The sequence below is a fragment of the Parambassis ranga genome, chromosome 3, assembly GCF_900634625.1.
Source record: "Parambassis ranga chromosome 3, fParRan2.1, whole genome shotgun sequence".
Classification (NCBI taxonomy): domain Eukaryota; kingdom Metazoa; phylum Chordata; class Actinopteri; family Ambassidae; genus Parambassis; species Parambassis ranga.
Window position 1 is genome coordinate 15,091,540 of NC_041024.1, and position 8,902 is coordinate 15,100,441.

Below are 8,902 nucleotides of genomic sequence, written 5' to 3' on the forward strand. Positions count from 1 at the left end.
GACTGTCATAATAGTTCTTAGTGCAGCTGCTGATGGTCCTGAGGTGTTGGGTTGGTTGGGCTCCTGGTCAGTTTGAAATCGGCCTCTGGGTGATATCTAAGTTGGGTGCTGTACCCTGTCACTGAGCTGTGTGGAGGTCAAGGAGGGAGACATAGAGGAGTGAGTGTGGTGGGGGGATTGCCAGACCTCAGGCAGTGATTTGTTAAAGAGCATCAGACGGGAGTTGACCAGAATCTGAATAAATCACTTCAGTGGCACCAGTGACAAAACCTTGATAATTCCCCTGCATTATCTGCACGAGCATCCATGAGCCTCTCATTGTAAGCCAATAAGTGGGCCAAATGTTTAACTGCCTTCACCTAAGTGCATTTTAACCTTTAAAAAAATCCAGAATTAAAATTGGGCTGGCTTTAAAGTCCTTGTCCCACATTTAAACAATAAATATATTTTTTAAAAACGAATTATCCTAGCAGAACAACAATAAGCAAAACACATTTTGAGTTCTAAATCACTTTAAGCCAAGCTCCTCAGCTGTAATATGCACAGATAATTGCACAACATTGCACAACACAAAGTTGAATTTACATTGGCACGTTAGGGAATAGCAGGTCAGAGCAACTTGTAGGAGTATCATGCATGATCCTGGCCAGGATGAGTCAAGCACAGATTGCCTTACCATTACCATTCTTACTTCAGGCCAACCACAGACACAGCAGCTGATGAAAAGATTGATTGGGGGAGGTTAAAAAGCCATTTGATACTGCTGAGTTTGAATTAATGACGTATTTTCAGATTAAAAGAGTATCAGCAGGAGCAGACTGGGTGACAGGGAACAGAGCTGCTTTCTGCTAATCACCATTATTCAACTTATTTAAGTCATTTTCTACACTTTACAAATTTAAAAAACACAGTTAAAGATTTTGTCTGTACCAAACACAGATATTTAGTATCATGGCAGCAGTAGTCCATCAGCATTTCCATGGCAACAGCACTGAAAACAGGAGCAGGCCTCCACTTCTTCCCTCATGTCAGTATGTATCCCATTATGGTTGTACTGTGCGGACAGAGGAGCCCTGCCTGCTCACCACAGCTTTATTTATTTTACTGTCTTTCATCTGCAAACCACCACCAATCTGCATCAGAGGGAAATCCACTCTGTGTATCCCATAGGTGTCATTTAGGATTGATTCCCTGGAATTAGCAGACGTCAAAGTAGAACCATGTGGCTGCCTGTCTGTCCTTCTGTCTGTCCATACCAACACCTGAGATAAGGCTGCTAGCACGCAAAGAGAAGCACATAACTGCCTTTGGTTATCCGCACATTAATTATGGCCGCCGGGGAGCCCTGAAGGTTTACATCTCAAGTGTCTGTCAGGTTCTGCTAAATATTAAGGCAAGAAGTGATTATAAGAGAAAAGTCAAATCTGCAAATGTGATTCTTGGATAAATATCATGCGTTAATGCTAGAGCAACTATTTTCCCCAATGGTAAAACATTCCTAAATGATCCACTTACTAAAAAGACACAAGCAGAAAATATTTAAAATGCTGACAGAGACAGTCTTATAAACACAGTGATCTTTTTTTCATGGTGAAGACATTTTTAAGAACTCTTCAGCTCCTCTGGTTCACATGACCTTTTCAGAAAAACTGATAAACACGTGCAAAAGCACAGAGAGAAGACACCAGCATATATGACAGTGGCACAACACACGTTATTGATTTAGCATGATTTTGAAGCAGGGATGGATGTTTGGACAGTGTGAACAGAGATCCCTAATCCACTGGGGAAACTAAAGCTAATAACAGTGAAATAAACAACAGGACCACCAGCAGCTTCAGTTCAGCTGAATTTGTTTCTGGCAGTGTTTATTGTGTGTGTACCCCACCACAGTACAACACAGAAGTCATCATAAGGTCTTTTAGTGGTTCTTCACTTGAATTTGGCAAAAAACAAAACACCAAAGTTAAATTTAACTCCAGCAGAGCGGCTTCACACATTGATTTGAAAAAAAAAGGCGTTTAATTGAGTTCTTTTGTTGCTTGGTATGTTTATGTGTTCAACATCATCTGAGAATTTTCATGTACATTTTATTATAAGCCTCATCATTTTATTATCACCTAAACCTCTTTTTGAACAGAGTATAATAAAGTGCTCACTTTACATGGCTGCCAGTTGCAGCATAGAAAATCCCTAAATATGATGCACAGAGCAAATGAATGTGTTTTCATTGCTGGGAGTGTAGTGTGTGTACAGTGTGTGACACTGTGGGTACTCACTGGTAGCATCGCTGCTGGCTGAAACTGGAGAAGGAACAGGAAGCACAAGAGAGAAGTCGTGTGGCTTTAAGTGGTAGATCTGATTACACATTTCATCTTGAATAATAATTAGTTCATGTACAAAGATGAAACAATTGTTGTCTGTCAAAGATTAATGGCGCCGCCTGACTTTTTGACTGCATGCAGGTACACTTTCATTTGATTGCTACATGAGCCACTTCAAGCAAATTGAATGAAAGTTGAAAGAGAGAGCAGGACAAGGTTGACTGATCCAACATGAAACATCTGCCACCTGATTGATTCCTGAATAAAACTGCCCATAGCTACGGCTCCAACTCTGGCTTTTTAAAGAGCTTTTTCATCCTAATACATGGCCCATTACCAAAAGGCCATTCATCACATGAGCCCTACCTTTAGAGAGCCACAGTGCTCTCTGTCTCCAGTCAGGACACACTCAGCAGCGTGTCCACTTTGCCATGACTGTGTTTACCTCAAAAATACACAAACGCAGCCTGCTGCAAGCTCTATTAACGAAGCCAGAGTACAGCTCTGCTGATGCACAGAACAGGGACTGATCGCCCAGAATTTTCTGTTTGGACTTTAATTGTCAACAATATAGAAAGTCTACATGCAGTCTGAGCTGCATGCATTCATCCATGTGAGTATCTGTTAGATACAAATTCAACAATCAGCACACATACTATATTTAAAAAAAAAAATCACAAAAATAAACAGGTTTACCAAACCTTTAATTAGCGTGAAGCAGTGTACATCAACTGGAATTAAGGAGCTTCAGGCCCAGCTGTGGTGAGCCTGATTACTTAATAATATGGTGATAAATGCAACTATCAATCAAAGCCGCTGACAGGACTTACAATTCAGGAGAGATCAGCCAAAATAAGAGCTGCTGACTCTCTCATTGCGGCGGCGTGTAAAAGAATTCTCAGAGATGAGATGAAGTTACTCGCACCAAAGCAAAATGGAAAGAAATAAAGTGTCACCTTTATTTTGAGAACACAACTTCAGTAACTACAGCAGTGTCTCAAAAACAACTGTTGTGTAATCTAAAAACTGGAGTCAGTCAGCATGGAGGATAACAATAGAAGTGTGGTGGAAGCCAGAGTAAACACACCTCACAGTGCTCTGAGCTTGAAGTCTAACAGAACATGTGTGCAATGATGCAAAAACACACACACAATATATAACACAATGAACAAATACTAATTGTAATACTGTGTTTCTGATTTTGTAAAATGCACTGCTGGATAACAATTAGGATTAAGATATTTATTCACAATTCAAACGGTTCATTTTTATCAAAGCCAATGATTTCATTAGCTCCACAAACTGAATTTTTATGCCCATTAAATAAATATTCGTTTCATGCACAAATCATAGGCGATAGAGCTGAATCCTGCTGGACAGATGTCATTATACACTCAACAAAAATATAAACGCAACACTTTTGTTTTTGCTCCCATGTTTCATGAGATGGACTTGAAGATCTAAACTTCATTCCAGATACACAATATTACCATTCCTCTCAAACATTGTTCACAAATCTGTCTAAATGTGTGATAGTGAGCACTTCTGCTTTGCTGAGATAATCCATCCCACCTCACAGGTGTGCCACATCAAGATGCTGATCTGACATCATGATTAGTGCACAGGTGTACCTCAAACTGCCCACAATAAAAGGCCACCCTGAAATGTGCAGTTTTGTCTCACAGCAAAATGCCACAGATGCCACAAGCATTGAGGGAGCGTGCAATTGGCATGCTGACAGCAGGAATGTCAACCAGATCTGTTGCTCGTGCATTGAATGTTCATTTCTCCACCATAAGCCGTCTCCAAAGGCGTTTCAGAGAATATGGCAGTACATCCAACCGGCCTCACAACCGCAGACCACGAGTAACCACACCAGCCCAGGACCTCCACATCCAGCAGGTTCACCTCCGAGATCGTCTGAGACCAGCCACTCAAACAGCTGCTGAAACAATTGGTTTGCATAACCAAACAATTTCTGCACAAACTGTCAGAAACCGTCTCAGGGAAGCTCAACTGCATGCTCGTCGTCCTCATCGGGGTCTTAACCTGACTCCAGATCGTCGCCGTAACAGACTTGAGTGGGCAAATGCTCACATTCGATGGCGTCTAGCACGTTGGAGAGGTGTTCTCTTCACGGATGAATCTCGGTTTACATTGTTCAGGGCAGATGGCAGACAGCGTGTGTGGCGTCGTGTGGGTGAGCGCTTTGCTGATGTCAATGTTGTGGATCGAGTGGCCCATGGTGGTGGTGGGGTCATGGTATGGGCAGGCATCTGTTATGGACGAAGAACACAGGTGCATTTTATTGATGGCATTTTGAATGCACAGAGATACCGTGACGAGATCCTGAGGCCCATTGTTGTGCCATACATCCATGAACATCACCTCATGTTTCAGCAAGATAATGCACGGCCCCATGTTGCAAGGATCTGTACACAATTCTTGGAAGCTGAAAATGTCCCAGTTCTTGCATGGCCAGCATACTCACCGGACATGTCACCCATTGAACATGTTTGGGATGTGCTTGACCGGCGTATACGACAGCGTGCACCAGTTCCCACTAATATCCAGCAACTTCGCACAGCCATTGAAGAGGAGTGGACCAACATTCCACAGGCCACAATAGACAATCTGATAAACTCTATGCGAAGAAGATGTGTTGCACTGCATGAGGCAAATGGTGGTCACACCAGATACTGACTGGTTCTGAGTCCCCAGACCGCCAATAAAGCAGAAACAAAATGCACATTTCAGGGTGGCCTTTTATTGTGGGCAGTTTAAGGTACACCTGTGCACTAATCATGATGTCAGATCAGCATCTTGATGTGGCACACCTGTGAGGTGGGATGGATTATCTCAGCAAAGCAGAAGTGCTCACTATCACACATTTAGACAGATTTGTGAACAATGTTTGAGAGGAATGGTAATATTGTGTATCTGGAATGAAGTTTAGATCTTCAAGTCCATCTCATGAAACATGGGAGCAAAAACAAAAGTGTTGCGTTTATATTTTTGTTGAGTGTAATTTAGGTTATTTAAATAAATATACTGAATATATTCATATATATAACTGTGTTAGATTTAATGCCAAATAGGTCAACTGGGTTTAAATACATGGCTGCAAAAATCTATAAAAAACTGAAAATCAATCTTTTAAAAATGTTTGATTTTCTTTTATTAATTTAAAAAATAATATAACAGCAAAAAGATTAAGGGCATAAGATAAGAGATAAGATAAGATAAAACTTTATTAATCCCGAAGGAAATTCTTGTGCCAGAGGTATTAAGTTACATTAAATGCAGTTAAGTACAGAGTATAAGTATAAGTGTCACTATAATCCAAAAAGAGTACAGTACGCGGTATGAGCACAACATATGATACATGGATGCATGCTGAACATTATTCCATATTCAGCAATAAATCTGATCTTTCTTCAAGAAGAAGAGTGCATTCATTTATCACCAAGTGTGCAATGTTCTCATCGGCACTGAAGAAAGTGGTTTCTGAAATATTTCCAGAAGAACCAGTGAATGTAAAGTTTTTCTAATTGAACAAATAAAATTAAAAAATATATAATAGAGTAATTGTTCAGTCACATTTGCCTCCCCCACTGTAGAAAACACATGGAGCCCTTGCTGTTGTGTTTTCTTCAACAACATTCAGCCGTGCCGCTAACACTGCTGTTTTCTGTTGGCCGAAAGTTTTTTTTTGCAGCAGAGGTGACGCGAAGTAAGTCCTGGCTCTCAGAGGTAAATCACTGCAGTGCTCTGGGGCTGCGGCTATTCTCTCTCACCTCGCCACTTTTAGCAGACCATGGCTGATTTCCTTCCTTGCGTGACTCCAGAGTGTAAACACACAGCCAGAGTGACTCATCACTATTTCTCACTTCCATGGTCTGATATAAACACATGAAAGGGTCAGGGGTCATTTTGAGGTGGTGAGTGGGTGGTTGGGAGGCTGCAAGAAGGGGGGGGGCTCGCTATGTCTCCACTATAAGACATCTTCCATCCTCCGAGAATTCACAGCTTCCTGTGGCTAAAGCCACACGCCTGCCCACTCCAGCCTAAAGGAAGGAGAGACACAGTTAGAAATAGGCAGAGAGAAGAACAGACTCTGGGTGATAAATTACCTTCTCTGCCACGCTCTTCAGCAAAATGGAAAGAATGCAGTTAGGATGAGCCTGTATCTCTCTTTCCTCTAGGCAGGACAGGGGAGAAAGGGATGGAGAGGATAAAGTGGGGTTTTATTGTGTAGCATAAATAAACTTCTGTTTCAGTTGGTGGCAAATTGATTTATAAGTCATGAAACATTGTTTATGTGTGTCTGCCAACGTGTCTTTTGGGCTGATTGGCACTTTGTTAAAATGGGATGTCTAAAAAGTCCTGATCAGCACTTTGCCCTCTTCAGCCCTGTGTTATTGCAGGGTACTCATAGGTGGAAGGGAGGGTTAGCCACTTCCTCTCAGGCCCCAATCTGAAGAAGGGCCAAATACAGTCCAACATCAATCACTATGCACTCCACAGCTTTCTCAGTACCATTGTTATAGAGCAGACCAACGGAAAGAGGCCGGTAGCAGGTGGAATGAAAAAAGCACTGTGACAACTATAGGGTAAGATTCCTCCCAAGATCGTCACAACGTTTACACAAACCGAGCGCAGCAGCGGCTGACTGCCAGCAGCAGACTGCATACACGCACCACAATATTTAGTCAGCAACATTCTCTTGAGCTATGATACAGGAACATATGCAGCCACAGACAGACACACAAAAACAAAGGTGACGCAGCCACTGACATACATGTACACCCTGAACGAAGTGATGGGATAAACTTGAACTGTCACCTCCACCGCAATATGTGCTGGATTGCTCCATTTTCCTTAAAATGTTATTGTGTTAAAGTGTGCAACTACGTTTGCAGGTGAAGATACAAGAAACAATCACATCTCACACACACCACCAGCTGTGGAGGTCACTCTATACTCCAACTGAGGTAAAATGTACATACATTTAGAAATTCTTAAAAAAAAGGCACACCTCCTAGCTCATGTGATTTGTTTGTAGTAATAAAATCAAATGGTCTGATTTCTAAGAGCCAAAACAATGTTATTTTCATGCTGTAGATGTCCCAACTAATCACCAACCTCCAGTTTATAAAGACATTCATGTCATATGTTGTCCTGACTGCTCACTCCACAGGATATTAACACACAGACCAGTTTAACTCTGAGTATGTCTGTGACTGAACAGCAATAATACACAGTTTTTACTGACTTCAGTGTCTGCTGCAGTATTCAGGATGGCTTATGATTTGGAACTTGTTGTTTGGAATTTGTTTATAATTGTGCTGAAGACATTTAAGTTCTTCTACACCTTTTAACCATCCTTCCTTCACAGGCTGTGTGGTGATTTTTCCCACTACAGCTGCATTCAGCATTTTATCTTCTGTTGTTGCTCCGAGCCTCTCCTCCTTGTCTCTTCACTTCTTTCCCTGGCACTGCCCACCACACCCACACCCACACCCACACCTCCCCCACAGCTGTACTCCTCTCTTGATTTGGGATCACAGCCTAAACCTGGCAGGATCTCTGTCACACGATGCCCATGCGTGTGATGCTTCGCTGGGACCCCCCTCTACTCAGGAAATGCTCTCGGCCTTTTTCCCACCCTAGTGTTCCGCTGTGGAGAGCCGGGCATTACAACTGAATCCAGTTACCATCCCAAAGCATTCCTGACTGATTCCAACTGCTGCCTTGCTACAAGTTCCCACAGACAACAAGTATATGCCCCAATTTCAAATCGGCTGGAGCACTGGGTATCAAGTTGTGAACTACCGAAGCTGTTTATGACAGAACAGAGGAGTTTGAGCTCCACAATAGGCAATTACTGTGCCCACTCATCCCCCTCCCCTCACTCAGTTTGTGGTTTGTCTGTAGGTGGATTCAGTTATGCACAGATTAAAAATAGTCAACCCATTCCAGACAAAAACTGCGAGGGACATGGAACACACATTGCACAAATGATATCTCCCATTGTGGTGTACTGTTTGGGAATTCTTAATTGCTTTTTCCGAAGCAGCTTGCCGCAGGAAAATCCCCCTTCAGAGTAAAGAAAAAAAAGGGTTGGTGGGCTGCGTGTAAACACCATAGATATTATGTAAACACATACGTATAAACCCATGTCGCCCCATGTGCACCCATCAAACTGCCATCAAGACGGTATCAAAGGAGCTAACCTGCAGCCGAGCCAGTTGTGGCCTGCGTGTGCCCTCCCTCTCTCCTTTGTGTTCTCCACTGTGGTTTCTGCTTCAGCTCTCATTATTGATGTCTCTCCCTGCATTAGACAGACCATGATGGACTGGCCCCGGGAGGTGTGCAGGACTGCAGGGTGGGGCACCAAACAGCCTCCCACTCACTGCTGTGTAGGACTGAATCTGCATAGAGAGGCTAAAGTCGACAAGAGAGAAGCGGTGAGAAAGAGAACCAAGAAAACATCTGTACAGACAACATCAATGTGTTTTTATTAATGTCAATTAATGCTGAAATTGTGCATAACAAAGGTGTTTATATGCTGCACA